The 16,311-nt window shown below is 39.4% G+C and overlaps 1 protein-coding gene across 3 annotated transcripts in view; it reads left to right on the forward strand.

Moving 5' to 3' along the window:
* LRMDA (leucine rich melanocyte differentiation associated) overlaps positions 1–16,311 on the forward strand; it is a 993,794-nt gene that overhangs the window by 218,003 nt on the left and 759,480 nt on the right. The gene's annotated exons all lie outside the window — the stretch shown is intronic.

A 16,311-nucleotide genomic window follows, 5' to 3' on the forward strand; every position in this document is an offset into this window, starting at 1 on the left:
TTTTTTGCATGAAATTTTTATGCATCAGTCAGCCTGCATACAGTGTGCCTAATGTATAAAATAAATTGGTGCATAAATCAGATTAAGAGCAGCATGTTGCCAACTTTTGCATTTGCACACAGGAATTCAATATGGATATGGAGAAATTCCCATTTTTTAAATCTCTAATAGGGTATGGGGAATCTCAGGTAGACACTGCACACAGGGACATTTTATTCACTTATCTCCCCCACTTGTCACCCCAAATAGCAACAGAAGCAGTGTCGCAGGTAGTAAGAGCAGCGGTGCGGGAGTTTTGTGATGCTAGCTGTATATGGAGGGTAGTGACACACTATTTAAGATAATATTGCGACTCTGTCTATAGCTCCTAATTATGGCGAGGAATTGGTGTGCCAATCGATAGTGATTTATGGTGGGGATAAGCAAGTGCACATTGCTCACATTGATCTGCATGTAAATTCCTTGACATAATAAGAAGTTATTACCAATGACAGTCGCTGTCTGACTGCTAATTCATAGGCACATCCTTCCGTCAGTGAGAGCCACAGTATCTGCATACTGGGTGTGAGTTTGCCCCACAAATTGCCTGTTGTAAGTCGGGCCTGTACATCTGGTAACCCAGGAGTGGCTATTGAGTAGATGACAGTTGAGGTCACACTCACTGTTTCTCTGTTAGACAGTTCTGTAATTATCCAACAAGACAGGGGGTATGTCTTTTATTTTTAGAGCAAGAAATATCCTACAGTGGTTTGACTCTGGGTTTAAAAAAATAAGTTTTCTTAAATATTTTATCTTTACACCATTTCCCCAAAAGTCTCAGATAGCAGATTATTAACCGATTAAAATACAATTGCTTTTATTTTACCTTTTTTCTCCTATTATGGTTTTTGAAAGTTATAGATGTTTAAACTATCTAGCTTTTTTGGTCTCTTAAATCTCATATATGTTTATATGCTTCTGCATTTCTATTGCACCAGAGCTTTTCTAAAAAAAATTAATCTTCAAGCTTATATCTCTTTGTTCTTCCTTTTCCCCTTTCCTTTCCAACAAGGCCTCATAAAATGTTTTTTAGCTGTATTCTTCTCCCCATCTCTTAAGTCATCTTTGTTAACTGACCTCAAGTCTTTTGTAATTCATAGGTAATAGGTGGCTTGTTTCTTTTTCACCTGCTTTTTGTGGGCAAAATCTGTCCTAGCCTGTGGTATTACGTTATCTATAACCAGCAGTTTGTTTTTTAAAAACATTTTGTCATGTCCCTCTATGGCCTGATATGTTTTTTTTTTCCTTAAGAGTCTGCTGCATCAGTAAATTAGTCATGAAAATGAATGCTGCCAAAGTGTGATTACTGTGTTCTCACCTTCGTTATTCTTACTGGAGAAGGTAATTGTTATTGTAGGAGACCCCTTGAGAAGTTGGAGTAATGGACATATACCTTGAAAAGTGAGTTATTAGTTCCAGGTATATGGTATCTGCTTTACCTTGAGAAATACAAATAGTTATAAAAACACAAGATTGTTCATTATACATAGTAGTCACAGTAGAATAGAGTAAATAATACGAACAATAATTTAAATTTTAGATTGCCTGTTATATCGATTAGGTCTGGCTAAGTTATGCTGCAGTAACAAATAACTCCAGAATCTCTAGGGTATTCTGGAGTTATTTGTTACTGCAGCAATACTTAGATGTATTTCTCGCTGTACTTCATGTACATTGTAGGTTGGCAGAGGGGTTCTGATTTTAGTCACACAGACTCAAGATGGCAGTTGACATCTTGAACACTAAGCTGGACACTGAGCCAGAGCAAAAGAGAGTTCTGAAGGGTCTTGGATTGACAAGTAAATGTACCGCACACAGCTCATTGTCACAGGGCCCATTTTTACCTTGTGATGCAAAGAGGGTAGAACTAGACATATTTGGTAAACAGCTTTAATATATAGATTAGAAATACACAGTAGGTACTTATTAAAAACGCTTCTCAGACCATAAGAAGTTATTAGCTTTAACAGTGCACATATTGGTGATGACTGAAGAGGTCTTGAATAATTAAGCTGGAAATCTCTAAACAGATAAGTTGGTTCAACTCTCTCACTTTTACAGAGGAGGAAATAGCGATCCAGAGAGGGGAAATAACTTTCTCAAGGTTATAGCATCGGAAAGGAGCAAAATAGGGATGCAAACCCAGATTTCTTGACTTGAATCCAATGTGTTTTCTTCTGTCTCTCTCACCTATAATCTTGGGAGCCTCGAGTTCTTGTGCATATTGCTGTTAAAACTGTGTGTGTTGGTCATTCAAGTCCTAATTGCCTGTCCTTTGACCTCAGTCCTTTATTTGACAGCTTTTGCTTTGTCCAGGTGCTCTGGGTCTGCCTGGGTCCAGCTTCTTGGCTCTTCCTTTCCAGATTCCCTGGCCACCATCGTATCGTTTTTCTGCAGATGATATTTTGTTAGGAAGCTACATTCACTTAATTTTTATTTCAAGTGCTAGAATTTTCATTCTTGTTTCAAACTCTACAAATATGATGCAAGATATATAGAGTGATGTTGAGACAATGGTGGGTTGTTCAGCAGAGTCAATCAGTAAAAGGAGGTGAGATCAGTAGGAACTTCACAGAGTGAAATGTTTATTGATTTGTTTGTTCATGGTATATATCCGCTCTCTACTTTGAGAAGGTAAGGGAAATGGTGATTTGGTCTGGACAGTAGTACATTGTTTTGTTTTGTTGTGACTCATCAGAGTCAAAAGACAAAGTTTTAGTTGATGTGTCTACTGGTTTACTTTTTAAAAAACTAATTCAAGTTTCTGCTTCAGACATTGAGGTCATGGTGATACACTCAAAGTTTTAGACAGGGACAGGAAACCTTATAATACTTGTCATTGTTAACAGGTAAGGAATTATACTTTCCAAATGATTTTTACAGTGGATCTAGGATGGACCTTCCTGCTAGAAGACTATTAGTTATTTTCTTATGGTCAAAATTGTGGATGTAAGCATTTATCAGTAGGGCATGTGTTAGAACCCAAAGCCTGGGATTTTGGAATTGGATTCATAAGTGGCTAATATCTGTGGTAGATAAGGCAGAGGGCAGTGTGCTTGTGTGGCATCAGAAAGATGCTTTCTTGCTCATATAGATGACCCTTATCAGCTTTATGCTTTTGTGTGACCCTCATATTCCATTCAAAATTAAAAACAAAAGCTCCAAAAAAGTTAACCTTCATTAGGTACCCATTATATGTCAGGTGCATGTGCACCCCCCTTCTCTTTCTCTATAGTGTGTATACACGTATGTATCTGTGTGTATTTCTCATTCGTTCCATATAATAGCCTTATGAAATAGGTATTGTTGCATGGCTAACATCTGAGTGCTTACTTTTGCTTACTATGTGTTGCTGTCTTAAGTGCTGTATACAAATTAATTTGTTTCATCCTTACCATCACCCTCTGGAATAGCTCCTTTTATTATCCTCATTTTGAAAATGAGAAAACTGAGGTGTAGAGTCTGTTATACCTAAGGTTACATAGCCGGGATGTGGTGGAACCAACGTTCAAATCCAGCAGAGCTTGAACCACTCTGCTGAGCTGCCTTGCTCTTCTTTACCACCCCACTGGTGAGGGGAGGACTTGTAGAACTGTGCAATGAGATTTAGCCATAGAATCAGAAGATTGGATTCAATCCCTGGCTCTGACACCTACTCTCTCTGCTGCGTTAGGTAACTCCCTTAGCCTCTCTCAGCTTCGTTTTCTTCATCTGTATAAGAACTCTTACCCTTAACTTAGAGTCAGTGGTCCTTAGAGTGAGGAACTTGAGCCCAGGGAAAATATCATGAGAACCACTGGCATGCTGGAAGACAGTGTTAGAATTCTATATTTGATTTTCATAACCTAAAAACTAGAAAGGGATAAGCTAATCAGTATTTAATACTCAGACTACACTGGTGCCCTCACTTGGTGCAGGTGTCTACCACATAAGCGTGATGTGCCACACAGAGTAGGGAGCTTTTCCAGAGGCCACTTGGGAACTGTTTTTTGAAGAGCAGTTTATAGTGCCACCTTTCCCTCTTTTTCGTCTTTAATATTTCGCAAATTTTATTAGTTTCTGGTTCCAGGATATCAGTGGTGAGGTTAATTTCATTTAAAAAAATTCTCGAATAATAGACCCTTTACATTATACTTGGTTCTGAGTTGGGGACTGAATACACAAATTTTGGTTCCAGCAGAGGTTCCTTGATTATATAATGAGAAAGTTGAGTTTTTAAAATTATAAATATAAGTTTCCCATTTTTAAAATAAAAGTTCAAGCTTTCTTAATCTTTTCACTCCTAATGCCTACCAGAAATATATATCCCAACAGATATGTTGGGCAAAAAATGCAGTTGAGCAAATGCTTTCTGAAAGAAACTTATGGAGAGAACATTGTCAAAGCAGATGTTTGGAAAGTTTCCATCATCATATGAGCTCATTGCTAAAAAGTGTCCAGTTGTATCATCTATAAAAATGCTCATCTCTGCAAACTATAACAAATTCAGAAAAGGAATTTTCCAACCATTTAAGAAATCTTTTCAAGAAGAAGTATTAGTGGGTTTTGAATTCATTTGCAAATAATATAAAATTGCCACACATGTTGGGTAATTGACGTTGAAGACTGTGGACATTTACCCACTGAATTTAAACAGCAATCTGAGCATGACTGGTTAATGAGATTGGGGAAAAAAAAATAAATAAAGAAGAGTATTATGATTTGATCATTTTAGCCAGTGATCAGTTTCTTCCCTATGTACTGTTGTACTGAATAATGGCTGTACCAGCTAATGGCTGTACCTTAGCACCAAAGCTATTAGGTGCTAATCCCAGAACCTGTGAATGTTACTAATATGGAAAAAGGGTCTTTGCAGATGTGATTAAATTAAGGATTTGCGGTGGAGAGATGATTCTGTATTATCTGGGTGGGCCCTAAATGCAGTCACAGGTGTCTTTATTAGAGAGAAGCAAAGGGAGATTTGATGCAGATGGAAGAGGAAAAGGCAGTTCTGACTAGACAAGGAGAGATCATAGTGATACAGTCACAAGCCAAGAAATGCCAGCAACCTGTAGAAGCTCGAAGAGGTAAGGTACAGATTCTTTCTTAGTGCCTTTGGAGGGATCGTGGCCCTGCTGACACTGATTTTGGCCCAGTGGTACTTCTGGCATTCAGATTGTGACAGAATTATATATATATTTTATGCCACCAAGTTTGTGGTAATTTGTTGCAGCAGTCACAGGAAACTAGTCTGTATACTTAAGTAACTTATAAAACTGATTCAATTATTAAAACTAAGTGTTAAACTGAAATTAGAAGTGAACTTTTAAGTTGACTTTACAAAGTGTTAGGCCAGTAATTTATTTTAATAATTTTTTTTTTATTTATTATGGTGACATTGTTAAACAAAATCCAAGAAGTTTCAAGTATACAATTCAACAGTAAGTCATATATATTGCATTATGTGTTCACCGCCCATAGATTTCTTTCTGTCATCACATATTTGACCTCTTTTATCTCATCTACCTTTCCCTTTCCACTCTCCCCTCTGGTAACCACTGGTCCACTGTCTATGAATCTGTTTGTTCTGTTTGTTTGTTGCTTTTAGGTTTATTTCCCACATATAAGTGATATCATGCGGTTTTCAACTTATTCCTGTCTGGCTTATTTCGCTTAGCCTGATTATCTCAAGGTCCATCTATGTTGTTGCAAATGGCAGTATTTCATCTCTTATAGGTGAGTAATATTCAATCATTACACGTATGTCTCACATCTTCTTTATCCAATCATCTATTGTGAGACACTAGGATTGCTTTCATGTCCTGCCCACTGTGAATAATGCTGCTATGAACATCGGTGTGCAAATATCTTTTCGGATATAAGTTTTCAAGCTTTTTGGTAAATACCCAGTAGAGGGATTGCTGGATCATATGATAGATCAATTCTTAGTTTTTTGAGGAACCTCCATACTGTTTTCCATAGTGGCTGTACCAATTTGCAGTCCCACCAGCATTGTATATGGGTTCCTTTTTCTTCAGATCCTCTCCAGCACTTGTTATTACTTGCTCTGTTGATAATAGCCATTCAAACAGGTGTGAGATGGTATCTCATTGTGGTTTTGATTTGCATTTCCCCAGTAGCTGGTGAAGTTGATTGTCTTTTCATATGTTTGTTGGCCATCTGTAGATCTTCTTGGGAGAAGTGTCTGTTCTGGTCCTCTGCCCATTTTTTAAATGGATTCTTTTTTTGTTGTTATCGAGTTGTATGAGTTCTTTGTATATTTTGGATGTTAGGCCCTTATCGGAGGTGTTGCTTTCAAATATATTTTCCCATTCGGATGGTTGTCTCTTTCCCTTGTTGATGGTTTCTTTTGCTGTGCAGAAGCTTTTTAGTTTGATTTAGTCCCATTCATTTATTTTTGCTTTTACTTCCCTTGCCTTTGAGTTCAAATTCATAAAATCCTCTTTAAGTCCAAGGTTTAGTACCTATGTTTTCTTCTATGTAATTTATTGTCTCAGGTCTTATATTCAGGCCCTTAATCCATTTTGAGTTGATTTGTGTGTGGTGATAGACAACAGTCTAGTTTCATTCTCTTGCAGGTGGCTTTCCAGTTTTTCCAGCACCATTTATTGAAGAGGCTTTCCTTTCTCCATTGTATGTTTTTGGCTTTTTTTTTGTCAAAAATTATTTGCCCATATAAACGGGGGTTTGCTTCTGGACTCTTGATTCTGTTCCACTGGTCTGTGTGTCTGTTTTCTGCCAGTACCTGTTTTGATTATTGTCTAAGTAATTTAAAAATAGTGAGGCTTACGTATATAACATCTCTAATGAAAAAGTTAATATACAGTATGTAAAATATCTATGTTTTTTGGTGAGCTCAAAGAGGAATTGACATTATTAATGCATAGAATTGCATTTAAAGTCTTTATACTTCTTTCTATCCTTAAAATGCCTATTTTGTATATGTTTTATGAATACATTGGTACAATAGTAAGTATCTATAATTTATAAATAACATATGTTGGGTGCATGACCAAATGAATTTGGAGAACTTGCTCTAGGGGATTATTGTTAAGATTGAATGAAATAAGTGTGAAAGCTCTTGGAACATAGTTGGCATCCAATAACTATTTATCGAATGAATGAATAGATGTATGAACAGATAAGGAAGAAATGGAGGAGCCTAGTTTAAGCAATAAGACTATGGAAACATGGCTGATGGAGGAGCTTAGCAGTGGGCCCAGGTGTGCTTGATTCCAAAGCAGGCGATCTTTTTATTTTGCCTTCGTCTTGTGAAGAAGTGTGCTTGTTGGAATTATCCGTTTCACAATTTCATTAAGGGGACCCTTCAGGAATCTGTGAATGTTACAAGTGAGACTTAGTGCTGATCCTGTAGGGCTGACCCATCTCAGCACTGGGGTGAAGTGGGAAGCAGTAGCAAGTGCAATGGCAAGGATTACCTGAGAAGGCAGAAGATTCCTGCAGTGGGTGTGGCTGTCTTGGCCTGTGAGGTGGTGTTGGAGTTGGGAAAGGCATTTGGAGGTGGTTGTGGTGGGGTAGGCTGTGGAGCTCTGCTCAGCTTTCTTGCAATTCACCCGACGAGGCAGGTGGCTTTAGGCTTTTGCCTGAATGTGAGAGGCTATGAGGATCAACCAAAGCTAGAAACATAGAAGATTCATGAACACCGATTCCTCTTCCCCATGAGGAGTGTTAGAAGAGAAATAAAATTTATATACTCACTGATTTTTAGGCAACCAAGGTACACACACCCATGATTGTGGGAGATGTCTGGACAACACTCAGACCTAGTTTTAGCCAATAGTTTCACTCTTCTTTCTGGCCAAAGACAAAAGCAGCTTTTACTACAAGTGTTAGCAATAAACTACCTGGATTTGGAAATGTTCTCTCTTCCAGATTATCTTTTGATAGAGCTAATAATGAGCTAATAATGACAAGAAAATAGCCAGAGTGCTAGTGGGTGCTGAAGGGAGATAATAAGGATTTCAGAGCTGTTAGGTCCTTAGACCAGCCAAACTGCACCTGTGAAAAGGGGAGCAGACCCTATTAGCCAAATTGTGAGCCTAGTCAGCTCAGTCTTTAAAACATAAGAATAAAAGCCAGTTCTTGGAAATGTACTTCTTGTGCTTTGGCTGCGTTAGAGTAGGGGGTGTCTGTGTTGTTCGCCAGAACACTGGCATCGACCCCCATTGTTGTTACTCCTGCTGCTCCAATAACCTCCAACAAAGGCAATTCCAAGTTCCCTTGTACCCTTGTTCACTTCTGATCTATGTTTTTATACCGCTCAGAGCATGTCACTTGAAACCTTCCAATGATCCCCCTTTCCACTGTTAGCAGGATTTTCTCCTTTTCCTCCCTCCTACCCTTCAGCTAGATCTCATGCTACTCTGAAAAAGATTGTCTTGTCTCTGGGCCCTTGCCCTTCCAACTGCCTGCACCTGCCTCCTCCTATTTCACCTGGCTAATACCTTTGCATTCATCAAGTCTCAGTTTAAATGTCACTTCCTAAGGAAGGCCTTCCTTGACCCCTGTTGACTGGTTTGGCTTCCCTCGCTATATGCTCCTCTAGCATCCTGAAGGGCCGCTTTTGAGATAGTTATTTTACTTATAATTATGTATTCAGTGTCTGTCAGACCTATAAGACCATCATCTTTGATGTGGTCAATGCACAGTACCAGGCACATAAGAGATGCTCAGTCCATGTTTGCCTGATGAATGGACGAAGCTTTTCAAGAAAGATGGTACTGTGTTATTTTGTACCCACACAACTAGCATAGTACCTGACACCCAAGAGATGCTGGTTAACGGAGAGGCAGTGGGCCAGGGCTTTTAGGAGTTGTGACCTGGATGCATGGCATTATGCCTCATCCCCTTCACCCATCTCAGTGAGGCCCAGGTCTGACTACCTTAAGAAGCTAACCGGGGAAGGATGATGATAGAAGTTGACCTTTTGAAAAGAAAAAAGTTGGCCTTTTGAAAAGAAAAAAGGACAACATGCAGATTTATTAATGACAAATATTTCTATATCTAATGAACTTAGAACATTTATTGCCATCTTTTTAAAATGTAAAAAAGAAACCAAAATGCTAGAGAGGCAATTATCGTGACAAAATGCTAGAGAGGCAATTATCGTGACAACCTTTGCATTCTGTTTGCAGCCTTAGGCTTCTTAAGAGGTTCCCTTTTGAGTTGTGGTTATAGTTTTTAAGCGTATGTCTCATTTTTGACCTGGGAGTGAGGAAAACAATTCTAAGGCAATGAAAATACTCAACTGACTGGTAAGTACAGAAATGGGTCTCAGGCTTCTAGATATTTGCCCCACCATCTGAAATGTAAATATCTTCTGAAAGTCCCATTTAAGAGCAAATTTCACCTGCAAATAGACTGTTTGTTATATCTTCTTGAAAAGAATATACAACCTAGTGAGGGAATAAACACATCATTACACTTTCATGACAGATAAGCTTGGCTCTGTTGGGGTGTAAACTCATTTTTCTTGGGTTGACCTTTAAATAGTATTGTGCTTTTGTATGGGATTTAAATCAATAATTTCGTCAAAGCAAAATATACTGCAGGTTTATTTTTTTTCTTTACCATTTAAACAGTTCTATAAACTCTCACGGAGTAATGGATTTAAACATGTTGTCCTTAGGAAGGTAACGGGGGGTGTGGAGGGGCGGGTGGTTGGGGGGGTGGGAGACAGTGTGGTGGGGGCAAGCCACATATAAAAACTCACTTATTGGAAATGAGGCAGAAGCCTGTGATGGCTGCAGATCTGAGAGCATTCCGTTTTCTCTTCCAGGCAGCTGAGATGGAGGTGCCAGTGTAGGCTGTAATTAGTGGTGTAATACCTTTTCTGCATTCCTGTTGTAAAGCAACAAAGTGTCCCAGGTGTGAGGAGGTTAAAATGAGAAGTACCCAGTAGTTATGAAGCAGCAATAATGAGTTTCCTTCTACTTACCATGGATTTGTGTGATATACAGCTTGCAATTAAGCATGGCTTGGTGATTCAGTGATTAATGTATATACAGCTCCTAAAGGAGGGAAGCCGCCCTCCCGTCACATCCTTCATGATGTTTACAGCTGGGTACCTATTAACAGGAAGATGGAAAGGGCCATTTACAATTCAGTAACCTTTATGACAGTGAACTCTTTAATCAGCATTTTATTTCCTTTGTAACACTTTAGTCATCTACAAATGTCAGAATAAAATAGGGCCATGAAATATTTAGGATCGGCATGTGGAAATTGACTTCCCTTGATTTAAGCTGCTGTGTCTTTTCATTTTGTTGTTTTGGGAGCTTTTACTTTTATTGAAAGACAATTTATAACTAAATGCTCCCAACAGTGACTGGCATTAGGGTAGAAGGAATTTCAGAGAGCCAAGTTCTGGTTCTATAAAATTTGTTGATGCTTGCTATATTGGGTAATAAGTTATTCAAATAAAAACATTAGCGAAGGATTTGTATTTCATAGCAGTATTTAGTAGAGGTACAGCAGACTGCAGAGTTTATGACAAAATACCCCGACATATTTTAGAAAGGTAATTAAGTATGAAGTACATCCATAATAATTTAAGTCAGTTATAGTGTGTACCTGAAATATGCATTATTGTCTCACATTATTTTCTTAGTGGGATTCTGGGACTTTTTCAATTCAACAATAACCACCTTTCAGCTTTCTCGTATTGTCGTAAATGTATGTAATATGTATTAGCAGAATTGCCATGTTTATATTTAAAAAATCTTTAAACAGTGATATTGTATTAAATGATTGCATTATTATTTCTTACTCATATCTTTTGTTAAGCTAACCCATTTTAAGCCAGTGAACCCAAGCATATCTCAAATGATGTATTTTAAAAATTAATCTTGGACAATGACGTGCTTTAAGAATTTGGCAGGGTGCAGTGCTGCCCTCTCCCATCCCCCAAAGGTTCCTGGGGACCATTTGTTGACCTTGGGATGAGCCTCAGTTTAGGGAGCTAGTTCTTTTTCGGGGTAGCGAGAGTCTTGGTCTTATGTGGGTTCCATAGGACCACGTTTCACACTTTTATGCAAGATATTGAGATGTTACTTTTTCTTTTCTGCTGTATGGAAACTAGTAATTGGAACCAGCATGGTGCGGTGGAAATACCAGTAGCCTGAGTGCCAGTTCCAGCCCTGACAGGAACTTCATGTCATGGACAAGTTCCTTACCTTTTTGGGCTTTAGTTTTCACATCTGCAAACTGTGAACTAGTTTACTGGACTAGGTGTACCTTCAAGGGAGCAGTGAGAGACGAGAGAGGAAGGGGAATACGAGGAGAATAAATTAGGACCTTAAATTCAAACTGCTTCAAGTAAAGAGTTTCTATAAATAAATGGCATAGATATGAATCCTAAAAGAGAATGTCTTTACTTAGATGATGGACAGAGAACTGTTGAGAGCTGGGGAAAGTCTAATCATCCCACGAGCCTGTCGTTGTTGCCGAATGAGTTAAAATATCTATTGAAGCTCTTAGCGCAGAACAAGACACCCAGTGTTATTTTCTCTTTTCCTTGTTTTCATAAAAGGACAGGGTCCCCAACTGTCTTCTGGAAACATAACCCCTATCTACAGAATAGCAGCAAGTTATTTGTGTTAGAATGTTTATAAGGAAAGTTAAGGTGTATTCATCTTCAACTTGAGAGCTTCCCCTACTAAGTTCAGGGAGCGAGATACAGAAAAGAGGGACATCCAAGGAATAGAAGTCTTACACTGGGTGAGGAAATGGGCTCAGGACTTGGGATATTAATAGGAAATTTTTTTTTTCTTCTTCTCACCTCCTTGCCTAACTTTTAGCTGTACTCAACAGCTTGCTTCTAAAATGGTTCTTTGGAGCATTAAATGGATGGCAGCAAACAAGATCTCCCAGGGTCTCTAGGAGGGATTATAAACCCTCAGACTTTGAAAACTGGAGTTTTTTCATTTGAAATTGGTTACCTAAGAATACTGGAGGAAGGCCTGAGTGACATCAGCAACAAGGCTGGAAGCAGGCATGGGTGATGGTAAAGTATTAGCTGTAAGGGTAGGTGGTGGCGGGTGAGGGATGACTGGAAAAGCAGGATGGAGGGTGGTCCAGGATAGCAACATTTCAAAAAGATTTTATTTCATCTTTGCCCACCTTCTCACAAGAGAACCTCACAGTGGTGTCTTAGATGACAGGAAGCAGCAGTGGGATCCTAAAAAATCATGGTGGCTGTAGGTTTTGTTCCCACATTTCCACTTTTTAATTCACTTAGCTTCTTTACTTTTTAATTTTTAATCGTTTTTAAAGTGTTGTGAAACATTATCATAGAAAGTTTGAAAAAAATGAAATAAAGACAATCGTCTATAATTCTGCTAAAGTAACATTATTATTTATATGTTTTCTGTCTTTTTCCAGAGAAATAATGCTGCATAGTTAAAATGACAGCCAAGTGTGAATTTTGTTTAGTCTTGTGTTATATAACATACATTTTGCCATGTTGCTTCATTGTCTTTATAAGCATCATTTGTGAAGACAGTATATTATTCCTTCAAATAAGCATTCCATATTTAAAAAATAATTTAAAACATATTTTTTAAAACCCTACTATGGGCTATTTAGTTTGCTCTCACGGATTTTGCCATATCAATTTTCCATATTTTGAATTATTTTCTCAAGAAGAGAGTCCCAGGCAAATAATTATTGGGCTGAGGTGACCCTGTTGTCTTGCATCACTTACCCACTGATAGCCCAAAACCTCCTAAAAGTGTTAGGTGAGTTTCTTCCAAGTTCTAGACTACATATTTGCTCTTAGCTCAAATGATTTTCATGAGAAGTCTGTGTTTCTGTAGAGAATTTTGGATGTTTTGAAGGTTCACGAGGATCTAAAGTCATGTGGATGATACCATTTATTTAAAATTATGTTTAAGTAGATAGAAAATAAGGAAAAAGCAAACTGGAATTGGGGCTGGCATCTGTGGGGAATGCAGAATGTGTTAGGAACTATCAAGCATGTGATCTCAGTTAATCTCAAAACAATCCTATGGATTGGGAATTAGTAGCAGTAGGTTCTTTTTTCCCCCTCAGAGGAGGAAAATGAAACACAGAAAGGTTAAGTGCCTTACCCGAGGTCATCTAACTTCTGTGGAGTCAGATTTTGAAGTCAGCTTCACCTTACCAGAGCAGGTGCTTGTTCCACTCTGCTCTACACCCTTTGTGTAAAGAAGCGTGGGTAGGTGAAGCAGTAGTGGGGACTCCACTGTCTCTGTGATGAGCATGGAATGGTGGCCATTTCTTCTTTTGTTATATCAGTAACTCTTATTTTAGCCACTGGGACTTAGAGCTCTGTGGTGATTCTCATGTCCTTTGGGGGGCCTGTCTTTATGCAGTTCTCTCAAATCACAAAACATAATTTTGCTTTAATACCCGGGGGTGGTGAGGATTGTGGTAGGCTGGCCGAATGGCAGCTGATGGGATATTCAGGGGTTGTTAGGATGGCCTATGTAGGAGATCTTCTAGGGGAGCTGGAGTCCAAACTCTTTTGGCCCTATCAGGTTTTACTGTGTCCCTCTGTACTTTCCTGAAGGCACTGAGGTAAAGGAATTGGAGCTGAGTCAGGGAGAAGAGATGGTCTTGCTTTCAAAGCCCATTGTAGGACTGCTGTTAAGTGGAGAGCCCACTCAGACAGAAGGATGCTCGGGAAGAACTATTCAGGGCCCTTAGAGAAACCCTCCACTTAGCCAGCCAAGAACAATAGGAAAAGGGGGACGCTCAAGGTTAAGAGACAAGTTCAAGGTCATAATGCTCATGGATTCCTGGCAGCTCCCTGTCATCTCCACATTGAAGAACTAGTGAGACACACATGAGAGGAGGTGACCAAGCCACCAACCAGGGAATCACAGGAATGGCTCTAGCCTTCTTCGGCCTCAGCCCTGGTTGGCACTGTCTCCTTTCCTTAGAGGCCGTGCAAGAGCTGGAATTACTACATGGAGAGGATGATTTTCCACCACTTGTGTGGTTCTTGAATAAGACAGGAGGGTGTACAGAGAGGTGAGGGCTTTGGGAGGGTGGTGCCAGTACATAGTTCAAATCGAAGCCTGGTATTTCTCCCCGTTGGGTGGGGACAAGGAATAAGTGTTGGGCTTTTTTTTCTCCCCCTGGTGATCAGGACACGTTAACCTACATTCATTCCACTGCTTTGCCCCCTCTCGGTCAAGATTATTTAAATGTTTATCCTTCCTTCCTTCTTGACCTTTCTTGTTCAGTCCTAGTTCCCGGGTCCCGCTTGTTTTGTGTTTCATGAGCTTAGCAAACTGTGGCCTCCAATTCCCTAGTTCTAGTGTTTTCACTTAAGATGAGGAGTGATGAGCCAAAGGTTTCAGGCTCAATCCTTGAGCAAAGGGCCGCTCTGACAGGGATTATTATTTATTTGTCATCTTGGATGTAATAAGCTGTAGGTACAGCTTCGAGAGCCCTTGATTTATTGCGCTGTCTACTGCCACTAGCAGGACGTCTGCTCCACCGTGCAGGATGAATACCACACTGTCAGCTTCGTCGATCTGTCTCCACCACTGCTCTCTCTCTCATAACACATTCCCATTTCATGCCAGAATACATAAACAATCTTTCATTATTTTGATGCCTTTTTCATATTTGTTCTTTACAGAACATAAAGTTTGAATTTATGGGTTTCCTTTACATTATTTCAACACACTCCACCATTTTCCGGGTTTGTGGTTTAACTCTCAGAAATTGGCTGCCAGGTGATTTAGTTATTTTGGCTTTCTAGTTTTATAGTTATTTAATATCGCAATGCCAGATACTGAGAAAATGGAGTGCATGGGAGGTGAGGGATTTGCAGTTTAGGCTGTTGTCATCAAGGCAACGTGTTCACGCGGGTGAGGTGTGGGGGTTCAAAACAAGGCGCGGGAGATGGGAGTCATTTGCTTATTTACAAAAAAATAAATTCCGTCTCAAAAATGTCATTCAGTTGATTGTCCAGCCCAAGTCTTTGATGGAGCTTGAAAGGAAAAAGAGAACATCCCAAAACTCTATGGAATTAGCAAGGTTTTCTAAATTGGTGGTCAAACACCTCACCCATTTTTTCCCTGTTTTCGACACAGCAGCAGCTCAGCACTCTTTATTTTCGCCTCTGCTTTCTTTTTCTTCTCTGCCTCTTGCATTCTCTCCCCACCCCCAGCCCAAACCCCTGTGCTTCTGTGTTTCAGAGGCTTGGCCATATGGCCTAATTTAAAGGAATTTTCCTCTTTTTACATTTAGTTCCCCCAACTGGTAGGAGAGCTCATATTTGAAGGTGGCTTGCTTAGGGATAGGAAGTTACTGCCTCTTTTTTTTCCGGGTAGAAGGGCAGGCTTGGGAAATGGATCATATACTTGCTGACTTCTTTGCTTATTTGCATTGTCCTATTTGCATAGATTTCCCTCCTCATCTTAGTCTTTCATCTCAAAGTTTATTGTCTTAGTTTTAACCAAACATGACAATTGTTTGCATTCTCTAAATTGGGCACCTTAGTCTTTTTGATTAAGAAAGTTTTCTCCCACTTATTTTCCTTGAAATTAAATTTTCAGAGAGATAGCAGGAAAAATTCATAGAGTAGACTGGGTTGGTAATGCCAATACTGATGATAAAGACTTTACATATGAGCATGAGCGTACGGTGTGTGTGTGTGTGTGTGTGTGTCTGTTTATAGGATATGGGTCAATCCATGGAGGAACCTGGTGAATTTCACGTCTCTTGGTAGTTCCTGATAAATATAAGCCATTGATGGGTGAGACTGTACTCCAGCCAAGGTTAATTAATAGTATGGAAGTCATGGTGTTTGAGAAGAAGTTAAAGTTCTTCTCAGTGACAGTGCTAATTCGGGTTCCGTGGCTGAAATTCCGGCTCCTTTTGGGGAAGGTTTCTTGCTCACGTGCTTAATTGTGTTCCTATGTCCTTGCCCTTCTACTCAGCCGTTTGGGAGGAAAGGGCTCAAGGTGAGCATTGCTCTGCAGTTAGAAAGTTGTTTTGAACCCTGTCTCCTCCCTGAAAGACATTAATGAATGTGGATTTGAATGTCATAAATGCAAGATAATTTTGTCACTCCTCGCTTCCCTTGGCCGCCCTCATTAGAGAATTAGGGGATTTGCTTAGCTCACATCACATCATTCAGGCCTGTTGTGGCTGGAAGGGAACCCTAGTTAATTAATATGAGAAATTTGTTTTGTGTCCCTCGTTAAAAAAAAAAGACGGTGCAGGTTGGTGTTGTCAGCAGAAGCTGCTTGTCAC

Source organism: Pteropus medius, unplaced genomic scaffold (genome assembly GCF_902729225.1).
Source record: "Pteropus medius unplaced genomic scaffold, Ma_sr-lr_union100, whole genome shotgun sequence".
Classification (NCBI taxonomy): domain Eukaryota; kingdom Metazoa; phylum Chordata; class Mammalia; order Chiroptera; family Pteropodidae; genus Pteropus; species Pteropus medius.